The sequence below is a fragment of the Megascapheus bottae genome, chromosome X, assembly GCF_031878675.1.
Source record: "Megascapheus bottae isolate mThoBot1 chromosome X, mThoBot2.hap1, whole genome shotgun sequence".
NCBI lineage: Eukaryota > Metazoa > Chordata > Mammalia > Rodentia > Geomyidae > Megascapheus > Megascapheus bottae.
The window spans coordinates 88938938-88963812 of NC_143547.1; the positions used below are offsets into that span (position 1 = coordinate 88938938).

The 24875-nt window shown below is 36.9% G+C and overlaps 1 protein-coding gene and 1 pseudogene across 2 annotated transcripts in view; one reads left to right on the plus strand and one right to left on the minus strand.

Annotated features, from left to right (window-relative positions):
- The window catches only part of Enox2 (ecto-NOX disulfide-thiol exchanger 2), a 295300-nt gene that overhangs the window by 208655 nt on the left and 61770 nt on the right, over positions 1-24875 (minus strand). The gene's annotated exons all lie outside the window — the stretch shown is intronic.
- On the plus strand, positions 1886-3793 carry LOC150041522 (DNA-directed RNA polymerase II subunit GRINL1A pseudogene; annotated as a pseudogene).

Sequence of the window (24875 nt, forward strand, 5' to 3'; positions counted from 1 at the left end):
ATGTTACCAGGAAAATAGTAACAGTAAGGATAAAAGTCACCTATTCCCCAAGAGCTAATATCAGGGTACATACTAGGCAAGGTTCTCTAATGATAATAGGCAAGGTGCTCTAATGGTAATAACTGCTTTTAGTAACTTTCTACTACATGATACACCTTACATTACATATAATATTTCATTTAACTCTTCCCCCACTAACAGAAAACTATTACTATGGTCTTAGCTTCACAGACGAGTAATTTGAATATCAGTTGGTTTATCTATTTACCCAAGGTCTTAAAACAAATTAAATAGCAGGCTAGGGATTTTAACTGAGGTCTGCTTTGTTCCAACTCTAGTTTGCTATGCCATCCTACCATTCAAAAACAATAAAAACTATTCAAGTTTGGTGTCAGTTAATACAGCTTAATTATTGGAAAATATTATAAAGTTTTCAGAACTTTTATGGATAAGGGATGATGAAAACTGGGAGTAATAATAATGGTTAATATTCACTTCAGGCAAAGTACATGCTGGGCACTGTTTGAAGAGTTTCATATGCATCTACTTACTTAATTTTTACAATGTCCTTACTAAGGTATGTGACATTATTATTAAGGTGTGTGCTATTTTTACATTCTTGGCAAAGATGCAAATAATTTTCTTACTGAAAGTTAAAGTGACAATATCAATGTCACATAGCAGGAAATACAAATACAGCTAAAATTTAAATCCCAAGTAATGTAGTTCCAGAATATATCTAACCAAAACACTTTATTATTGAACAATTAATACATTGAGATTAGAAATTTTCTGGAAAGAAAGTTGAAAGGGGTAACATCAATCAAGACACAGTGAATTTGTAAACTGCTTTGTTGAATGGCATCTCCTTTGGATAACTAATTAAAGACAATAAAAATATTTTTAAAGGTATCATGGAGTTTTAAAGCTGAATAAAAATATTTATCCCAACATTCCTATTTTCTCATCAAGAAAATGGGGCAGATCAAAACTTACCAACTTGTCAAAGGTCATATGGGTTGCAAGTAGCTGAGCTTGCACTACAATACAGGGTCTTCTGACTGTCAATGGTCTGTCCCCTTATATCATATTATACTCTCTGATGCATTGTCTGGAAAAACTTCCCATAGATGAACAGATGAGTTTCATTTTCACTTATTCATTATCACAGTGCAAAACTGAGCACTCATCTCTGTACTGCAAGGCTACTTCCACATTAAACTTAGTTTGTCCTCTTCCCAAGTGAGTGTGTCTTTGTTGCTGTCCTCAATATATCTTCCACTTACCCTACATCCACTCAATGCCTTTAGCTAATGGACTTGTTTTATACCTCATGGAATGAACAAAAACCATCAGGAGATCTTTCATACATTCATATGTACCCATATCTCCATATTCTCTTTTGTGTACTGTTTGAGTAAATCCTTCCTTCCCATTCAGACTTGCTTCTGCAGATGCTCCTTTTGCTCTTCATCATTTCCATCTTTCTACTGGATTGGTCTAGGTGTTTTTTTCCTACATCCCATATATTCTAACCATCTATTAATCTAGGTTTTTATTCTAATTCCAATGTACATATTGAATGTGTCCATTTCCCTTCATCTTTGCTAACATCATGTAAGTTACCACATGTTCTTTCTCTAGACTCCTACAATAAAGAAAATATCCTTATAATTACCTGCTTGCTTACATTTTTACTTACCTTCAGCTCATTCTCCACAGAGGACCTGAATTAGTCTTTACAAAATTGTGAAATAAGGTTCTTCCGGGAAAATGGCGACTCCCGCCCGTGCCCCAGAGTGGCCTCCGGCTGTGGATCCCGCACCCACCGTAGGGCCTGTCAAGGACTGCCCGCCGCAGCCTCGCCAACCTCAGGTCCCGCAGAATGTTCTCGCTGCCCCGCGGCTTTGAGCCCCCAGCTCCTGAGGACTTGGGGCTGTGGAGTTTGACGGAGCTGCGGGAGATGTTGAGGCGCCAGGAGAGACTTTTGCGCAACGAAAAATTCATTTGCAAATTGCCCGACAAAGGTAAAAAGATCTTTAGCATTGTTGTCAAATTGAAAGCTGCCATTGCAGAACGAGAAGTTGTTAAAGGACAAAGTGAACTGTTTCTTCCTATTAGTTTAGACTATAAGCTAAGGCAAAAAGCGATTGTAGGAGTTGATGTGGATGTAGATAAGCCCCAGAACTCTGACCGGATACTTGATACTTCATCACTAGTTCCTGGCTGTTTCCCTGTGGATAGCATCAAGTCATCTGAAACAAACTCAGAAAAGCAGGGACTTGTGCATCCTGCTCACAAAGGCAATGAAGACACTCCGGAGGTTGAGTACACAGTGAGCAAGGGCCCAGCTCCCAGCAGCAGAGCCAAGGGACCTTCCTCATCCGGATCTGTGGAGCATCTCCCCCAGCACCGTGCTTCAGATCGAGAAGACATTTCCTGCAGCCTTGACAACCTGTTTATTGACAGGTTAAACAGAATCACGATTGCAGATCAAGGTGAACACCAATCAGAAGAAAAACTGAGTGCTAAGAACTCCACGGACCTTTGCAGTGGGCTTCCTAAGAAGCCTCATTACATGGAAGTACTAGAAATGCGAGCCCAAAATCCAGTGCCCCTGCCACATAAATTTAAAACCAACGTGTTGCCATCACTGAAGAATGACTCAACTGGTCACTGTCAGAGGGAAGAGCCCTCAGTTTCCTCAGAGGAGCGGCGGCGCAGGGATAAGCAGCATCTTGATGACATCACTGCTGCGAGACTCCCTAGCACTTCACCATTTGCCTACTCAGCTGCTCTCCATAGAGGAGTCTTTGGCTCTTCAAAAACAGCAGAAACAGAATTATGAGGAGATGCAAGCAAAGCTCGCAGCACAAAAAACTAAATATTAAAATGCAGAACTACAATCCAGAAGGGGAGTCTTTGGGAAAATACCGAGAAGTAAAGGATGAAGATGCGGAGCAGTCCTCTAATGATGGATTCTGAAGATGGGCACTGGAATAATAGTAATCTAAGCCTCTGACTGTCGAAATGCCATTTTCTTACATCAAACTTCCTAATGTATCAAGATCAGGGTCAGACATTGAGGGGAAAATTTCATAAAGTTACACAAAAGTAGCTACACTAGAAAGCCCATTGATCTTTCAGAAGATGATTTTTACGTGTTTGAAGAGTTTAATATTTGAGTATTGTGTTTAACCACATTGTATTAAAGTTTTGCACTATGTTGTGCATTTGTCTGATATTTTAGTATGCAGTAAAGCACATTGGTGTTCTTTTTTCCTTTAAGTCAAATGAAAGCAGATAACTGCTTTTTTTCTTATTCTTACCTCTATTATATGGCATTTATTACATGCCTTTTGGTGTAATATTTGGTTGTTCCATGCACCGAAAGTGAGTTAGGAAGCAGTGGTTCCCTCCTTTTTTGGGATAAAGGGAGCAGTGGAGGGAACTGTAGGCATGTGTTTTTGGAATTAGTGAGATATGAGTGTGAAATGCCCCAGAAAGTACCACTTATAGAAAACACTCCACAAATGGTTGTCTCCTGTCATCTTAGGAAGACTGACCTTTTTTTCCTGCCTACAAGTAAGGAGTGATTTGAGGAAATGCTAGAGGGTGAAGGTCTTTCTAGAGGACCAGATGGCCTGTAGTAATGGAAGGAACTGCACTGGGTGGGAGTAGTTCAGGGTTCACTTGACCTGAGTTCTTTGCCTGCACCAATGATAGTTCCATACATAGAGCTTCATGTTTCGTAAGGAAACCATTTATTTTAACGTTATGATTGAATTGTCAGCACATCCATTTTATTCCCCCAAAGAAGCTTTTATTGGCTGCGGAAACTTCTATCTCACATATGTACATGTTTTAAATGATTATATGGTTGTCTCCAGAGAAATTAACACATTATCAGAAAATTGTCTAATATGTGGAATATTTAAAAGTATTGAAAAGGAAAATAAAATAGTAATTAGAGCAAAAAAATTGTGAAATAATTCACATTACTTTCACACGTAACAGTTTCCTAGGGATTCTCATTGCTACTATGCTAGAATCCAAACTTACTGAAGCCTGTATGGCATGGTCCCTGTTTACTTCTCTTAACTTCATCCTATGCCATTGTTACTATTCCTTCTCTTGTGCTGGCCTTGTCTTGTTCTTGCCACATAGCTAGTCATATTTCTTGCTTTAAAAACCTATGCTTGCTCTTTCCTGGGCAATCTGTATGATGAATGGCTTTTTATTTATCATCTCAGCTTGAATTCATCTTCTCATAGATATCTTCCTTTCATGACATCTAAATAGGACCTCCTTATTTGTCTCATTCACAGTAGCATCAGTACTTCCTAAAATCAGTATTTTATGTATTTATACATTTACATGCTTACTTGTCTGTCTCAAAGCTTAAAGAAAAGAACTCTTATGTATTTATTACTTATATTTTTATATCTACCAGAGCATGTGGTGGTGAAACAGGTTATTAATAAATTGAATGATGGACAGAGACATGCTCTTTAAGGTGGACTAAAAGAGGAATTTGTCGATAGTGATAAATAAGGTTAAGAATATTCACTTGAAGATCTCTTTTTCAGGTACTCTATAATCACTTGACACATTGCTATCAGATAAATTGGTCTAACAAAGGAAAATAATTCTGACTTCCTTAAAAGGAAAGAATCCAGTTGGTATCATGATTGCTAATCTTCTATCAAATTGAAAACAGAGGGGTCTGATCGCTTTTTGTGATATCTTCTTGATTGAATAAGAGAAGAAAATGTGCAAAATTAATGCCGAAGATAGACAGGATCTTGAAGTTCTGTTGACCATTTAAGGTTCATTTTTTATATATAAGATATGCTCCCTGTGTATCATAATACACAGCTGAACAGAAAGTAGGAGATACATTTTACTTAGTTATTTTTACCTCAAGCCATTTATTCCTCTGCTAAGTAGTTTATTGATTCTTCAACATCAATTTAGAGCTGGAGTTTACAGCACTCCCATCAGAAACCTTATAGTGTTCAAAATAAATGACTTGCCCAAACAATGCCATGTTAGTTGTTGAAGAAGTAACTCAGGAAAATAAATTCACCTAAAGGTAGAAACTAAATCTAGACATTTACTTGTATAGATAGACACACACACACACACACACACACACACACACACACACACACACACACTTGGGAGATGGCCTTTCTAAGAACAAAGGAAAAGAGGAAAAATAAAGCAGAATAAAATCTACAACATACAAAAATTCAATAGTATAGGGATCTGATCAGAAAAATATAATTCACTACAGCCTACCACCTCCCACAATGTTCTGTAACAGTTATTTTGCACAGGAAGAACAAAGTTGCCAAATGTTCTTGTCTTATATATCTTATACAGGTTTCATATCCTACACATCAAGCTCAGTATTAAAAACATTGTGTATGGTATTTTATTTCCTGTCTTTTAGAGAAGAAGCATCCCAGGCTTTCTGATAAACTTTTCTGGGCTAAAATTCCAACTTTCCTCCTGTAGAAAGTGCATTTTCTTTCACACATCATCTACATTTTAGAAAAAAGTTGGTTATGATTTAATGCTTTGGGAAAAGGCTGAAAAAATCTTGAATTATATATCTAACTATAACTCCCTAATTGCTAGGCCAGAGAAGCCCAAGGAAGACACAAATATTTTAATAATGTCACCTCAGGTGTTAAGTATTCATGTGTAATGACACATGCATACAGCACTGAATTTCTTTTTTACCCTAAAAGAGAAGCAGGCACTAACTTTGCTTGAGTCTTAGCACTGGGCATTGAAAACAACTGCCGTCTATGTTTAGAGTTATAGCTCATCTGTGACACTGAGGGGAGTTTCCAAAGAGCACAGAATTTGAGCAGGTATAAAATTATAATTATTTTCCATTCTTTTTCTCCCATCTTCCCATAATTGTTCTTCCTGATATATTTCTATAGTTTTTAAGGAAAACTATGGAAAGTGGCCCAATATGGGTGTTCTTTCAAATCATTCAACAAATAATAATTCAGAACCTACTCAGTGCCACCAGATTCAGAAAAGAACAGAGAGGGCTTTTCTATGGTTCAAGTGAGTTTATGAAAGTAACAAAGAAAGATCTGTCTGATGTCTTAGGATGTTTCTTTAAAAAAATGCCATGTGGGCCGGGAGTTTGGCCTAGTGGTAGACTGCCTGCCCAGTATGCACGAAAACCTGGGTTCGATTCCTCAGGATCCACATACATAGAAAAAAGCCAGATGTGGTGCTGAGACTCAAGTGGTAGAGCTCTAGCCTTGAGAAAGCCCAAGGACAGTGCTCAGGCTCTGAGCTCAAGCCCAGAACAGGCAAATAAAAACGTACCACATGATGTAACAGAAACTGCCATAAGCTGACAGAAGCAGGTGAGATATCAAAAAGGGAGTCTCAAGCAGGGGCCCGAGGCTCACTGCTTGTAATCCTAGGCTGAGATTTGAGGATCAAGGCTGAGATTTGAGGATGAAGGTTCAAAGCCATCCCAGGCACAAAAGGACCTAAGAATCTTATCTCTAATTAACCTCTAGCAAACAGAAAGTGGGGCTTGGCTTAGCCTTGAGCTGAAGAGCTCAGGGACAATGTCCAGGCCCAGGGATAGGGTGGTAGCCTTGAGCTGAAGAGCTCAGGGACAGTGCTCAGACCTAGTTCAAGCCCCATGACCCACAAAAAAGGAAGGGGATTCTCTTCTTCAAAGCTATCCGATTTTATCTGCACTCCTTTCTAATTCCAGCATAACACATCTTGGGATCCAGGGAGAAGAGACACAAAAATAGGAGGCAATTTTGTACCAAGACAAATGGAACATATTTAAAGGCAGCCCCTCAAAGTATACTGGCTCAAAATGATCCTTTGATTTACATCTTGAGTAGAAGGTCCTTCTTAACCTTTAGTGCTTATTACTACACAGCAGCACATGGTTGCAATTGAAATAAGTCGACAATTTTGGAAGGTGGAAACAGATCATTGTATAGTGAACAAATGTTTATTGAGCACCTACTGTAAACCAGAGTTTGCTTTTGGTGATGGTATGTATCAGAAAACAAATAGACAATAAGACCTTTGCTCACTGAGATTACATTTTAAATGTGGATTGTGAAGATGGGTTATAGAAAATTTTGTGACGATCCCATTACTTAATACTAGTTTAAGTGATTAAACAATCCCTTCTTGTCCCTTACTGTCTAGCTAAAGGCTATTTTTTTCTGATTTTGAAGTTTCTATACTCCACTTCCATCTCCAAAACTAATCCTGATGTCCTATTTCAATCAACTTGACCTTTCTACCCCTTAGGTGCTCAGGCACACTCAGTAGTTGAGACTAGTCCTAGTGAAGTGTTCTCCTCATGATAATATCCCATCTCTTTCCGACCTGTGACAACAATTTGACCAAAATCCCCACTGCATTGGGCATGAGCTTGTTTTTTTTCCCCCCTCTGGCCAATCCTGGGACTTGAATTCACGGCCTGGGCATTGTCCTTGAGTTTTCTCAAGGGTAGCACTCAACCACGTGAGCCACAGAATTGCTTCTAACTTTCTTCTGTGTACATGGTACCAAGGAATCGAACCCAGGGCTTCGAGCATGCTAGGCAAGCACTTTACAACTAGACTAGATAACACTCCAGGCCTTCTCCAGGTTTTAATCATCTCTGATTAGCCTTTATTCTAAGCCATTAGCTTAGCCTCCAGCTCCATTCACATATCTTTTGTTTTCTTTAACTTCTCTCTAACCTTTAACTAATGCTTACTTTGTCCCTCATTCTTTTCTTGGTAAATACATCTTAACCAAGTTTGGAATGGAGGATAGGTGGGAATATGAAGTCACTGAGTCCAATTCAAGAAAATGTATTTGTTCTCAAAATCTATATTGTCAAAAATGATTTGAAAAAGAAAGCCTTGGAGGCCAAGTACAATGTCTTCATAAAACTCTAAACTCATATACACATTGTTTCCTGTGGAATTTCTGTAGGCTGTTCCTTAAAATAATAGTGCTGTGTATTTTTTGGGTTCTTACAGGGTTTTAGCATTTTAAAATTGCAGGGGCAAACAGGAAAATGTTAAAATGTTATTACTCAGTAGTCAAAATGTTATAAGAAATTTCTTGTTTTTCAGTCTTCAATGTTTTCCACCTTGTCTGAAATGGAAAATAAGTTGAAAATATTTCAGTCCAAAGGGTAAATTTATGAAAAAAGATAAGCACCTAGGAATACAGGCTTATAATGAAAGTATCTCCTCACCATAGAACAACACTAAAATAATTCAATAAAGTTTATAAAGCTATCCCTGCCAATCAAAATATAGAAAAGACAATTTCCTGTTTGTGGAAATGGATGTGATATTGAACAGAACCAAATCAGCCCGCAATTAACTTAGAAAAAGCCCTGATACAATAAACAGAGTTTAGCTTAAAAAATGTTGCTGGTTTTCAATAAATCTATATGCTATGGTTTTTTTAACAAAATTAAATCTTGTTTAAATTAAATTAAGATTTCCAAGACAATTTCTATCCTGGGAGGAGGAAAGAAGGAAACAAATAAGTTGTAGAGAAAAAGTTAAGCAATAAAAATAGTCACTTTATATAATGTTTACTTTGTATCTTTTTTCTGGTAAATATTTCTCACCCAAGCTGTGAATTGTGGCAAGTTGGGAATATGAAATAGCAAGGTCCAACTTACAGTAGGTTAAAAAATCTATACTCTCAAATACGATTGACATTCACTGAGAGTTTATTATGTACAAGACACTTTGCAAAGTGCTTATACACAATCTCCTCATTTAATTCTTACTATAAAAAGGTGGGTAGGTGTTTTTATTGTCCTAGTTTTATAGATGAAGCAACCGAGGCGTAGAAATTCAGTTAGACGTATAAAGTCATACAGGCAGTAAGAATTATGATCCCGGGGGCTGGGAATTTGGCCTAGTGGTGGAGTGCTTGCCTAGCATGCTTGAAGCCACAGGTTCGATTCCTTGGTACCACATACATAGAAAAAGCCAAAAGTGGTGTTGTGGCTAAAGTGGTAGAGTGCTAGCCTTGAAAAAGCCCAAGGAAAGTGCCCAGACCCTAACTTCAAGCCCCATGACTGTCAAAAACAACAAAAAAATAATTATTATCCCAGTCTGTGTGTCACTGCTAGGCTATGTTGCAAAAAAGAACAAATATCTCTATGCATTTAATACATTCATATATAATATATATGCATATTTATGATGACTTCTAAATTAAATAGACAGAAAACATTCTGAAATTGTAGAACATGCACTGAATTAGAGGTCCTGAAACCTAGAATCTAATCTAGGCCTTGATAGGAATCAGTTGTATGGTTTTCCATAAGCCATTTAACATCTTTGCGCATCAATTTCCTCAGGTATCAAACAAGGATGGCATAAAGTTTTCATAACATAACATTTAGTTCTTCCATTTGACTAGTCGGTTGAATAAGTTATGTCACATGAATGTTTTGTCTTTCAGGATAGTTTATACCAAAAGCAGCCCAGAGAATTAATTCAGCTAAAAATAGGTGTCTATCCTTGACACAACTGATCTGCTAGAAAGAGATGATTTTGAAAAAGTGAACCTTTTTGTGATAGCAAATGGAGCTGGCAACAGTCTTTGAACTCTCCACCATCAGACAAAGAGAAACTCCCGTTAATCTTCACTAAATGACAGTCTGCAAGTATTTTGGGCCTCCGGGTCGAGGCTACGTTGGCAAGAACTAAATGGAGAGAAAACCATTTTATAGGGTCATTGCTAAGCCAAGAATCATGGGATTTCTGAAGAAAATGTTTATGGGGGACTAAATCAAAGATGTAAGTTAGGTCAATAAAAATGATTCCAATAACATAAGTGTCATACATTGTTTCTGAAATATCACAAGTTGAATTGAGAGAAAAGCTAGTTGTGAAACATAACTAGACCATTATTAGAGAATTTCCTTCTCTAGGGACTGAACTTGGGGGACTTTATGTTAACATTGGCATGACACAATGGAATCACAATCAATATAGGCAAAGTCTATTTATAATTTGTGCAATGCACAATGCCAAAATAATCAGGACATCTCCACAAAGAATGGACACATTTAAAGACTACCTTGGCCTTCTCTAGGGCTTATAGCTCGTTTTAAAAGCAAGTGATTCAAGAGTTTTTATTTCTCCAGAGAAGTTCTTGGCTTGTTTCTCTTTGCCCCATTGCCTTCCCAGGTGGATTCTGGTTGACATCTTTGACATAGCAAGTAATGATAAGCCACACTCCTTGCTGCCTTTCCAATGCTCTCAAGAGCTACTGAGCAAAGAAGGTTAATGATAGTGTCTTCTTGCATTTGCCACTGACAGTGATGGAATTCCTAGAGAGCTCATTTTTCTTCCGAGATACTTCTTTTTATTTTAGAAAGGCAGTCAAAGGAAAGTGCAGAGAATCTGAGGGAGAGGGGAGAAAGGGCTAGCTGTTTAGCTACATCTGTGGGTTATTTTCCTCATGGCATGGTACATTTGGGTTTCTAAATTAAATGAAAGCCTTTATACTCTAGGTGAATATGCTATATGAATTCACAGATGGCTTTCATAATTGACCAATATTAGAAATACAAAAGCATCTGAATGAATAGATAAGTGACATTATCAAAGGACTGGAAAATGAAGAACCATATGGCAGGTTAATGTAAGGAATTATTAAGATAAAATGAAAGAGTTGGAATTTGAAAGTGGGTATTAAATTCACTTGGATTATAAATTATTTCAATAAGAAAAAAGAACCCTGAAGACTAATCAATTTCCATTAATGGATTTCTTTTGACCTTGTCTGGGGGTTTCAATATTTGTTCTTACAACAGGCCTTTGGAATGGCTCTTCTTCATTTTCTCCATTTGGTGGGCCGGTGCATTACGATATATATCTTTTCAAGTGCTCCTCTACAGAGTAACAGAAGTGAAGCCTGTCTACGATGAAATATATGTACCCAACTAAGTCTATAAATTGATTAGAAACGGGGTAGCTTCTTACTAATCAGTATATATGACAGCCCAAATTCGCATAATTTTAGAGTAGAAATGGATATTTGAGGTTATTTGACTTTAAACCTTGCCTCACTGAAGCAATATCTGTCACAGCATGCCTAAGAGTCCCACAAAGACATTGCTTAAATATGTTCAAGGCTGGAGATGTCCATGTTTCAGAAAGATACCCATTCTATTTCCATATAAACCAAACAGATTTTTTTTTTCAATCCAGGGAATGTAACTACCAGGTCCGTTGGCATACTAAGCAAATATTCTGCCAATGAGCTACAACCATGGCTCACAGACAAACAAAAAGTTTTCCCCTGGTGTTAAGCTAAAATTTGCTTCTTGAGTTCATATTCAAACTCCCTCATTTACAGGGAAGTAGATTACTTCATTTTTCTGTGATCCAATTGCCTTATATGTATGTGGTACCAAGGAATCAAACCTGGGTCTTCGTGCATGCTAGGCAGGCACTCTACCACTAGGCCAAACTCTCGGCCCCCAAATCTCTTTTTTAACAAGTTTTGATATAGATATAATGTGTTTAATTCCTGCTACATATGTAGAGGATATTACTGACAAAATAGCTCTTCTAATTCATTTTATATGGTTATTTTCCAAATCAATTTATTGAATTAAAAACACAATAATTTTAATCTTGTTGGTTAGTAGTGATTAGGCACTTTCAATCATGTAGAGAAGTGGAGTGTATCCCTTGAAAGGACAAGGTCATGCTCGGTGCTTGTGGCTTCTGTTTGTAATCCTAGCTGAGATTTGAGGATCATGGCTCAAAGCCAGCCTAGGCAAGAAAATACATGAAATTTTTCTGTCCAATTAACCAGTAAAAGGCTGGAAGTGGAGCTGTGGTTCAAGTGCTGAACTGCTGAGTTCAAACACTAGAAGTAAAACACATAGACAAAAAAACCTCAGTACAATATGAATCTATTTCTTTTCTTTTCCCCTAAGGTTTATCTCAGTGATGTTACTGTATTTGACTTTGGTACCTGGTATATTGTATATATGTTTACTTATTTATTTGAAAAAGGGAAGGTAAGGGAAGAGCAAGATGAGTGGGATGGGGTGGGGGAAGGGAAAGTGGGAGAAAAACATGAGAAGGGGTAACTCTGTTCAAGAAGTAATGTAACCGACTGGGAACATGGCCTACAGTGCTCTCCTAGCATACATGAAGCTCTAGGTTCAATTCCCCAGAAACACAAACACAGAAAAGGCAGGAAGAGGCACTGTGGCTCAACAGGCAGAGTGCTAGCCTTGAGCAAAACGTGTTCAAAGGGCCAGGAGTTTGGCCTAGTGGTTAGAGTGCTTGCCTAGCATGCATGAAGACCCGGGTTCGATTCCTCGGTACCACATACATAGAAAAAAGCCAGAAGTAGTGCTGAGGCTCAAGTGGTAGAGCTCTAGCCTTGAGAAAATCCAAGGACAGTGGTCAAGCCCTGAACTCAAGCCCAGGACTGGCAAAAAAAAAAAAAAAAAACGTGTTCAAGGACAGTGCCCAGGACTGGAGTTCAAGCCCCAGAACTGCCAAAAAGAAAAAAAAAGAAGTAATGTACCCACTACCTAATGAATGTAAGTGTAATCCCTCTATACATCAACCCAATAATATTAAAAAAAAGATAGTAGAAGGCCACAGTTTATTTCTACTTTTCCAACTTATATAGGCAGCATAGACTACTAACAAGATAGTTAAGAATCAAAAAAATAGATCTATATCTATATCTATATCTGTGCTCCTGGATCAACAATTTAATGTATTTGAGTCATATTGTTTCCCCATTAAAAGAGAAGACTCAACTATATAAATTTAAATAATGCTTCTGGATCCAATAATACATGGTTCTGTATGATAGAATTATGGTTGCCTTTTATATTTTTTTCATATATACCATTTTAATCATTTATTTTTTGAGGAATAGCACAGGCAGAGTGACAGTTTTAAATACCTTTCTTTCATAAGATAAATAAGAACTGAAACAGTTGAACAGTTCAACACACTAATCGTGTGTGTGTGTGTGTGTGTGTGTATGTGTGTAATGTAAAAGTAGTTAATTAGTTTGGGTTTTAAAAGTGTATCATTATATATCCAAGCATAAGGGGAGAGTTCAACATTTACAAATGAGATACAATAGGGAGAGCTGTGTTGACTAAGACTATTTATAATGTGTTTCAAGGAAAATAACTTTAACTGAAAGCACTCACACTTCCCTCTGACAGCCATATCTTAGAACTGTCCTTGCTGCTGACCCCACAGAATTATCTCTCCTCCCCTGCCCCCTGAACAAACATATCCTGTGATCTTAGACTAAGGCTAAGCCTGATGCTGGTACTCCTGGTGGGCATAGATGCTGTTGAAACTTTGAAACTCCTCAGTGAAAACAGGATTGGTCTCCTACCCACTTCCATTTAATCTTGATTCCATCTGCCCCTATGACTTCACTTATTCTGCCTAATTTTTTTTCCAGAGCCGGGGACCGAACTCAGGGTCTTGCACTTGCCAGACAAGGGCTCTACCACTGAGCCAAAACCCCGGCCCCTCCTAATATTTTTTAATCTAGTTGTAAGGGTGTGGGATTGACATTTTCCCTTCAGCTGGGCTGAATGAGACTTAGTTGTCTTTCCCAGGCTTATTCCCAAATAAAACATGAACTGTTGAAGTTCATTTTTTTTCTCTTTTTTCCTATAGTACTAACTATGGAAAATGATTTGGAACTTGCCTTTCAATAGACATTTATTCCTCAAGATCTAGTAATAAGTTTGTGGGAAAGTCAGAACACTTATCACCATAACACCATCAAAAGTCATATCATAACCATGCTTAGTATTTATCATCTTTTAAAATCGTAAGTTAGTAGTAAAAACTACTGCACCATAGTAGCTTTGTGATTGTAGATTATACAAAACTATGTTTAAGAGAGATTTTCTTTGTATAGGCTACTTATTAGAAGGAATTTGACTTTTGATTTTTTATAATCCTCCAAAAATAGTAATACTCATATCTCATTCATGTGAGGCCAACAGACAAAGTTCCCAAGAGACTTCTTTTTAGCCAGTCCTGGAGCCTGAACTCAGGGCCTGGACACTGTCCTTGAGCTTCATTTACTCAAGGCTAATGCTCTACCACGTGAGCCACAGTGCCACTTCTAATTTTTTTTTTCTGTTTATGTAGTACTAAGGAATTGAACTCAAAACTTCATACATGCTAGACAAGCTCTCTACCACTAAGCCACATTCCCAGTCCTCCAACAGACATTTTAAGAATTAACACTACTGCTTATAATTACTAACTTAATAAAGTCCACTACAACACTAATCAAAACCTGTGTAACAGCCAGGCGCTGGTGGCTCATTCTTATAATCCTAGCTACTCAGAGTAAGAAAGTCTGTGAGACTCTACAATTAACCAGAAATAGAGATGTGGCTCAAAGTGGTAGTGCCAGCCTTGAGCATGAAAGCTTGGGGACAGCGCTCAGGCCCTGAGTTCAAGACCCACAAGTAACAACAATGACGACAAAACAAACCTCTTGTGTTCTTTGTTCTAACTTATGAAATATATAGGAAATCACAAGATATGAATTTTTACTGTTTAGACAATTGCAGAGTCATCACAGTACTCTTATAGGAGAACACTATTTGTTTTTATTAGCTTGTTCTGGAATGTTTAGTAACATACATTTATTGCATGAAAGTTTCTAGACTATTTTAAATGAATGAAAGTTTCTAGACTATTTTAAATATCTATTGCTTCATTGGACTTAAAAAGGTTTGGAAATATGGAAACATAATAGAGGAAGTATAAAACCCTATTTTACTACATTTTGGCATTCTATTGGATTTATGAAGTATCTGAAAGATAAACCCAAAATAGCAGGGAGGAGGAAACCCTAGATTAGTACATTATCACTAAACCTGATATTTCTAAAGGTCAGAAGAATTTAGGCAAAGCTTACTTCTCATCCTTAAATTCACTCCAATATGACAATCACTTCCATGATGATATGTTATTTCCCAATAATCTGTTCTGTAGCTAGAGGAGAAGAAATAGGAGAATTTCTAAAGGCCTACGTTATTATTGTGCTTTCCCCAGGTGGGATCCTTGCTGCTGTCCCTGAATTCTGTCTGACAACTATTGCACATCAGATGGTGAAAAAGAAGGATGAAAGTTTACATCACATGGTGAAAAAGAAGGATGAAAGTTTAAGTTAATAACCATAACCAATCAATGTTAAACTTCTCTTTGAAACAATGGGAACTGTAAAATCTAAGTCTACATTTGTGATGAAGGTCAACAAAGCAGGGTATTCTTAGGGGAGGCAAGGTTTACCACATTTCTTAGCATAAATACACCAAGAAAGAATACATTAAGTGGAAGATAATAGTGCATCACTAATTCAGTAATTGCTATAGGACTCTTCTCCTCAATTAAACAGTTAACAGGGCGCTGTGATTCACACAAAGAAAGAAATTTGCTCGTCCCTCCTCCCCTCTCCAATTTGATTTATTGTACAGCCTCTGGAGACCCAAATTCTTGTCTTCATAGACCAAAAGCCCCAGCTGTTTTGGAAAATCTATGACAAAGCTTAACTAAGGTTCACAAGTAGAAATATAAAGCCCCATAATTACTAAGCTTGGCATGACAAAGCAAGTTCCTGAGTCAAGAGTCTAAAGACAGATTTGTTGACTTTCTCATCCCTATCCAGGGAGGCCAGAATATAACTACAGTGCTAATTTACCACTGCTCGGGCATTATGGATTCTGAGTACATAATACCTTCAGCAAAACTGAGAATGTGCTATTGAACTATAAAGATATAAAATCACAATGTATCACTTATTAATATTAGAAAGAAACACTGGAAATTTGTCAAACCCCATTTCCTATGCAGCTGATTCCTTTCTTTTTTATGGTGAAATACCAGAAAATGAGATGAGTAATTCAAAGAAAATACCAAAGGAAACTCTTTAGCTCACTAAATCCAGTCTTAACAAAGGACAAGCTCCTCCTCCAACTCTGCTCCCTTGGAAGCAGATGGCTGTACTTGTTATTCCTGTTCCCTCCCCTCTCATCTAGGCCTTAATCACTGCATTCTGGATTCTATCCGCAGCATTTTATAGAAAAAACACTTACAAAGATCACTGACACTTTCTCATTAAATCCAATAGTCACTTTTCAATCTTTATCTTACTCTTACCCTCTGTAGCACTAAATTCTACCAATTTGTCCTATTTCTATTTTCTTGAAATTCACTTTCCTTGTTCTTGATACCACTTAACTCACAGTTTTCTCTTTATCAGCCCTTTCCATGGACATGATCTCTACTCTCTTCTTTTTTTAAAATGGTAAGTAGTGTACAAATGGGTTTCAATTCAAGTCAGATTATAAGTACAATGTATATGGATCAATTTACTAATAGATGTTTTTCCCAGTGTTTTTTGTCCTTGATTTATTCTTAATCTATATGCAGAGGGGCTTGAACTAGGCATGGGTGTGGTCCCCCAGCTCTTCAGCTCAAGGCTACAGCCCAGCCCTACCATTGAGCCAAGCCCTACTTCCCATTTTCTAGAGGTTAATTGGAGATAAGAGTGTCAGATCCTTTTGTGTCTGAGCTGGCTTTGAACCTTGATCCTCAGATCTCAGCCTCCAAAGCAGCTAGGATTACAGCCTCCGGGGTTCTTAATATGGCCATCCCAAGTATTTCTAGATATGTTTCAAGAGGTCTGTGAACTTTGATAAAACTATATGCAGCATTGTTTATGCAATATTTACCGAAGCCAGGTGCCTAGGTACTCAGGAGGCTGTGATCTGATGATTGTGGTTCAAAGCCAGCCCAGGCAGAAAAAGTCAAAGAGACTCTTATTGCCAATTAACCAAAAAAAAAAACCCCACAGAAGTAGCACTGTGGGTCAAGTGGTATTAAACTATCCTTGAGCAAAACAGCTCAGTGACAGCACCCAGACCCCAAGTTCAAGTCCCAGTACCAGAACAAAAAGCTTATGGGAAAAGGGTCTTTCTCTAAAGAATGAAAAGCAATATAAGGTTCATGGGCAACTGACTCTCAGATTGGCTCTATGAGATTCTGCAACTTCAAATCATTTCTCTATATATGCTGATAATTCTGGGGATCCCATGAGTATGGGTGTTCAACAAGTCTTTGTTCATGTTCACCATATCTTATCCTTACTTCTCCACATTCAGGAACCAAACCCTATAATTCATTGTCTTCATTTCTATAACCACCACTTAGTCCAGATACTTTATTGCAAGAGCTTTGTCATGTGCCTTCTATTCTCTCAAAAGAACTCTCCAGTTGTAGACAATTCCTTCTGAAAGGAAAATCTGATCCTGGCACTCCTTGAGTTAATAAACTCTTCAGTGACTACTGCACCTACATCACAAAACTTCAAAGTCCTTGGTATTGCAAATAAGGTCCTTTAGAATCTTGCTACTTCTTATCTTTGTAGTTCCATTCACACTCTAGTTAGGAAACTCTTTAAAATATCCCTTAACCTTTAACTACTCTATATGCACTAGTCATACGTAACTATTTTCAGTTCTTGCCTCAGGGATTCAGATATGCGTAACATCACATAAGCCTGAAAATCTCACTTTGGCCTAAATTACCTGTGCAGGTCTAACCTCCTAAAGGTGGGTTCTGGGTGCCTCTTATAGACTGACAGAATTGAATATGTTTTATAGAAACATATTCTGTATTGTGGTTGTCTGCTATTCTGTTTTCTACTAGTTTAGTGAATAAACTATAATTTCCTAGAGATCAGAACATAGGAGCCATGAGTATCTAGCACAGTCTTTCTGGCATGTCAATTCATATGTGTAGACCCACTGAATTAAATAGTGATTATATGGAATTCCAGAGCTATCCCTCTGTACTCTTTTTTTTTTTTCGGTCATGGAACTTGAACTCTGGGCTTGGGTGCTGTCCTTAAGCTCTTCAGCTCAAGGCTACTGTCCTACCCCTTGAGCCTCAGTTCCACTTCTGGTTTTCTGGTGATTAAATGGAGATAAGAGTCTCTCCAGGAAGAAAACAGTGGACTCCAGACAAGTCAGCAGACTTAGGCATTCACTTTTTGAACTTCATTTTCCTTGTTTGTATATCTCAAGAAAAGTTGCCTGTGTTCTTTAAATTGTCTAAGTTTACCTTAACATATCAGTTCACAAATCCAAAACCTTACTTCAGGCCCTTAACTCTTTCGTTATTCCAACTTTGTGCAATACTAACTGCACAATGATGATTTGATTTAGACAGATGAAAAGTGGTTGAGTAAGTCTATATATGTGTGCTGTGTATGTGGGAGGAAGACAGGAAAGAAGAGGAGAGAAAGAAATCACATTGAGTTCTTTCTCATTTCTACATGTTGAAAATAATGAAGTTGGAGAGTGATAAAGCTGGTGCACACGAATTACACACTATAAACTTGAATAAGGAACTGTACTTGCACTGATTCTGTGCACATCAAGCCTTACTCTGGTAACTTGCTTTCCCAAAGAGATAGCTTTTTACTAGTACAGTCCGCTACAGATGTGTTCTTCTATATTATTCACCATGAATTAATAAAGCCATCCTATTTTATATATAGTCACTAAAGAATGAAGTTGAAATCAATTTTAATAAATACATAATATTAAATTACTGTAGATAACAAAGAAACTAAGATTGAATAGTCAGAACCGAAAATATATGTAAGAAAAAGGTTAGAAAAGAGTCAAGTGGACTTCTGACAGCTTACAAATCTCAATTACAAGTCAGGTACACATAGTTCATGCCTATAATGCTAGACACACAGACTGAGATGAGAAGATTGAAACTTAAAGAAAAGCCAGGCATGCAAATCCAAGAGCCTCTCATGGCCAAATAACTGGTAAAAACAACAACAACAACAACAACAACAACAACAAAACAGGACTGAAAATATGGCACAAGTGGTAGAACTCCACCTATAAGCAAAAAATCCAAGGGAGAATACAAAATTTGGAAGTAAAGTCACAGTACCAGCAAACACATATTAAACTGTGGTTAGAGAAGCATTTGAAGTTACTGTTGAGCCATTTGAAGTTTTATAGCAAAGCTATAAAAGCATGTAACAATAACCAACACTAAGAATATGAAATAATGCAAAGGCGAATCATTTCCTGGTCCCTGAAGGAAGAACCAGATGGCCTAAAAGACCAATTCTAATATCTTAATTTCTTTGATTGATAATGAAGGATATGTTTCCATTTAATTCTCATAAAGTGACCTGTTTTCTCCTTTGAGGTCCAAGTTGATGTACTACCACTTTTTTTTCCAGATATTAAACTCAGTTAATGATATGTGTGTTTAGTAATGTATGCATTCAAAAACTTTCCCTGACAAAAATGGTCCTGCATTCATCTCTTTGTCTTTCAGTTACTGCACACAAATGCAGCAGGGAACTGGCGAATTTAAATGCACAGCAGGCAGCTGATGTATTTCTCCATAAACCAGTCTACATATCATGCATGGCAAGAGTAGAAGCAAAGAAAGGATCACATGTATTCTTATCCATAAAGACACAAATGAAACCAAAGCACAAACTAGTAAGGAGGAAAATAAGAGGTTCAAATAAAATTACTAATGCACACCCTTTTAAAAATAAATCAAAAGAAGCTTATCCTTTGTCAACTATTCAGGGTTAAACTCAGTGCAAAGATGAAAGAAGAATGTTACTTTTGTCTTACTTTTTAAAACAAAACCAATATTTATTTCAACATGGTCAGATGCCATTTCACTTTAAAAGTAGTTACTTCAGTAGGGGATAGAGTATATAAAAGGTTGTAAGACAATAAGACTATTGTCATATAAAAGGTTGTAAGACAATAAGTCTATTTAGAACAAATAACAATATACAATATAGAAAAAAGAAAATCTTTACAAAGGGCACTATCCCTACTAGTTGTAGATACATTGGACACAGAGATAAATGCAGAGTGATAGTGCTCCTATACTGCATCCTATATTTCACACATAAATGTATAATTATATTGTAATCTATAATATATGTCAGCTGGACAGAGATCAGGGGTCAGCAAAAATACACCTGAGTCACTGGGCTAATGAAGTAGAAGGAAAACTCAAGAGACTATGGGAGATGAGACTGAGAAATCAGGGTTAACAAGGGGTCATTTCTTTGTTATGAGAAATTAATGTAGAGATACAGAATATATGTATGCCCTACATTAAGAAAACTCATTATTCCTTTACAAACCAGAGAAATTAGGAGTGGGTGTTTTTATCAGAGAAGCATTACACATTGCAATATTTTTAAATGCCAGGCTAACATTGAACTTATTAAGTAAGATTTATTTCTACAAATGGAAATCATATATTTAGGTTTTTAAAGGCACATTTTTAATATAAAGTGAGATATCCTTTCACTAGCAAATTTTCTGTGGAAATGCTTTTGATTTTCATGTTGTATATTTGGATTTAGGCATATTTTTCACCTTAAGGCTAAGAATACTCAAATAGGGAAGGGGCTGAAATGTTGGAGGGAGCAGGCTGATATTAAAAATTCTATCCTTCAAAAGTTGGCAGCTAAGATGATGACCAGTAAGTCCCTATTGAAAAAAGTTTCATCACAAAAGTAAATGGCAAAATATTCTTGAAACATTTTAAAGGTCAGAGGTCAAATTTAAGAGAATATAATAAATGAAATGTTTAAAATTCCCCAGAAATTTCCTGAAAAAAGTGTATTGTACTATCTACATTTGGAAAGAAGTACAACAAAGAAAAACATCTGAGTAAGGTCAGAGTAAGGTAAACATTTGACAATAAAGTTCTTTTCTTGTCAGTTATGGAATAGGAACTTGGGGCCTTGACACTGTATATGAGCTTTTTTGCTCATGGCTAGCACTCTACCACTTTGAGTCACAGCTCCACTTCTGATTTTTGGTAGTTTATTTTAGATAAGAGTCTCATATAGTATCCTGCCTAGGCTGCCTTTTACCTTCAATACTCTGATCTCAGCCTCCTGAATAATTACGATTACAGGAATGAGCTACCAGCACTCAGCTTTTTATAAGTGTTAGTGCAATATACTTAAGATTTGTGAATAAATATAAATAGTATTATTTTGAGGAACATTTGCATTAATCCTTGATTCTTACTATCATACAAGCTCATGTTTTGGTTTTAGGTTTTGCTGGTAGTTTTGATCTACACATGTTTTAAAAAGGTTCCCAAATTGTAAAAACAGATACTATGACTACATAGATAGAAGCACCTAGATATTGCATTGAATCCAATTATTAAAAATACCAAGTGGACTCACTGGCAGAGTAGGAACCATTAGATAACCTCTAAGAGAAAAGGGGGAAGAAAAATATTCATAAAAAAAATTGGGACTAGGTCATGAGTGTGGCCTAGTGGTAGAATGTTCCCCTACCATGTGTAAAGCTCTGGGTTCAATTCCTCAGTGCCACAAAAAAATCCAGAAGTGGCACTGTAGATCAAGTGGCAGAGCACTACCCTATGGCAAAATGTGTCCAAAGACAGTGCCAGGCCCTGAATTTAAGCCCCAGGACTGGAAAAAAATCAGGACTAAAAATCAAACACCTTTCTTCTTCTGTACAGCCAGACACATTTAAATCAATAGAATTAAACCTTCACCAGCTGTTTTAGAACTAACTCAATTCCTAAGTTTTTGCTCATTATGACACAGGAACAATTACATTATGTTATATAATATTCTAATATTTTATTATGTGAAAGATAAAAATCACACTAGGGGCCGGGAGTTTGGCCTAATGGTAGAGTGCTTGCCTAGCATGCACAAAGATCTGGGTTCAATTCCTCAGTACCATATATATAGAAAAAAAAAGCCAGAAGTGGTACTGAGGCTCAACTGTTAGAGCTCTAGCCTTGAGAAAGTCCAAGGACAGTGCTCAGGCCCTGAGCTCAAGCCCAGGATTGGCCAAAAAAAAAAAATCACACTAGGTAAGCCCGAGTTCTCACATGATTCAAGGATATCAAATCAGCTATTAATATGAGAAATCTCCCGTTTCTAACATACTAAGTCCAATTACTACATTCTCAAATCTTCTACTAACTCCCAGTTTCAATTCTGTCTATCTAGAAAATGATGAAACTGGCCCTGGTTTTTCTGACCCTCTAGGCTTTAAAAATATCTGTAGAATTATATGGATATGTATATACCTAATATAGCAAAGTCTCATTTTTAATCAAATGGAGATTAAATTCTACCTTCGAATTCTTAACTCTGCTTGAAATACTTTTCCCAACTACTACTACAATGCTAATAAGAAAGAAGAAATGGCATCCCAAAGCAAGGATAAACTAGAGTTTGCTCCTTCCTATTACAGTGGCATCAGCATTGGCAGTAGCATTAGTGGCAGTGGCTGATGGTAATAAGCCCCTCCCTAAATCAGTCTTATATCTTTGTTAGAGAAGGAATTTTCTGGTAAAATTGTTCCTAGGGGATCTATCCGCTAGATGTGAAAAAAAAACTATAATCCTAAATGTACTCCCTTTGAGGAAAGCTCAAAAATCTTGTCAGTAACACTGGGTAATCTGGACTGGTGAAGACATCCTACTGTAAAACAGGGAGAGATCGCATCTAAGGAGGCGAATGAAAAAGTAACCAACTAAGCTCCCATGGTCAGAACCAGCAAGATCTAATTCAAATGAAACATGTCTCTAGAAATGTAGAAAGATAAGTCAAATGTTGGAAAATGTAACTGAACTCTCAAAAGCATGTGTTACAAGTATTTATTTTCTTAATTTTTGAAGTATTATATACTTACTCTCTTAAGATAAAAACATTTATGTGGTAGCTATAGTTAGAACGGTCTATGTAGGCTCTAGTTTTGACATTCAATCTATAGGAAGAAATACAACCAGAAAGCAACAGCAGGAAAGATGTTTGAAGAGAAGGTGAGTTGGGGAAAATCCTGGGAACAGAATAAAAGGATTAGAATATTTTAATTTGGAAAGCTGAAACAATCAAGGATAATCATTACCAGCACAACCACCACTACTACACTACATACTTAGAGCTGTGAATGCCATATTTCTAAGTATGCAGAGATACTGAGCTATGTCCAAAGGGAGTTGAAATATTGACAAAGTGGACTTCAACAATTTTTCTTATAACTATGACATCTATGTGTCAGGAATTTTGCTGGTCAAGCAATTTTGGGGAGCTAATATAAAGGAGAATTTCTTAGGAAGAGCCCTTAAATTGGAAATTAGAAGATTTAAGTTTAATTCTAAAAGTATTATGAACTAAATATATGACCTTGAACAAACCACACATAACTTTTAGGCTTAGATAAAAGACCAAGACATGTGAGAGGGTATCAATGTATGTAAATTAATGCACCCTCTATCTGGAAAATATCATGTAACCCTTTTATTAATTACAATAAAAATATCTAAAAAAAAGATAGACTGGGCACCAACAGATCATGCTTGTAATCTTACTAAGGAGGCTGAGACATGATGGTTAATGTTTGAAGTTGGAAAGGCAGGAAGGAATCGAAGGTGTTAGGCAGGAAAGTCCATGAGACTCTGAGACTCTGATATACAATTAAGCACTAAACAAGCTGAAGTGGCACTACAGCTTAAGTGGTAGATTTGTAGCCTTCAGAAAAAAAAAGAACTTAGGTATAGCAAGCCCAAGAACCAGCAAATACACAAAAACATCCTCCCCCACACAAACACCCACATGCATACGCAAACAGACACATACACATACACACGTGTGCATGCACACAGGACTGAAATGTTGATCAGCCTTGGGTATATATATACAAAGAGAATGAAATCTTTATATCCAAATAATACTTGAACACATACTACAGTATTATTCATGATAGCCAAAATATAGGGGGGAAACAGATGTTCCTTAGTAGATAAATGGGTAAAAATATGATATATCTATACAATGGAACATTATTCAACCATAAAAGAGTGGAATCCTGCTATATATAGTACTGTGATTGGAACAGATGAACATTATCTTGAATGAAACAAACCAACCATGGAAAGACAGTCTCACATGTTCTAATTTATTTGCGGAAACCAACAGGTTGATCACATAGAAGTTCCTGGGGAAGTAGGATGGATAGGAAAGAGCAACAGAAGAGTGACTTTCAGGAACTGAAAAGGGTACTGATGGCAGTGAGAAAGGAGGAAAGGTAATGGCTAGAAGAAAGGAGGATAGATCAAATCAATGCATGATGTGTAATATATTGAAACATCATAGTGAAACCTATCAGTGTGTATAAACAGTATGGATTAAAAAAATTTGCTAATTTGTTTTATTTTTCTTTCTTTTTATTCTTATTTTATTATGAGTGCGGTATAGAGGGGTTACATTTACATTCTTAAGGAAGTGAGTATATTACTTCTAGAACAATAAACACTAAAGACAAATACGAGATATTGGGCCAATTATTTTTCAAAATTTCTAAGCAGTCGATGTTTTCTTGAAATGTTATGGGATTAGGCCAGAAGTTTGGCCTAGTGATAGAGTGCTTGCCTAGCATGCACAAAGACCGGGGTATGATTTCTCAGTATCACATATATAGAAAAGCCAGAAGCAGTGCTGTGGCTCAAGTGGTAGAGCACTAGCCTTGAGGAAAGCCCAAGGACAGTACTCAGGCCTTCTCACTGGTAGTATCCTTAAAGGTACATACATATAGAACACAAACACACCTATGGGCTACATAATCTTCAAAGTTTCTTAATAAGTTAACCTCCTATGAGTACATAAAACTATATTTTCCAATTACTTGTCAATCCTGTCAATAAATATTTTTTGAATATTTAGCATCTTAG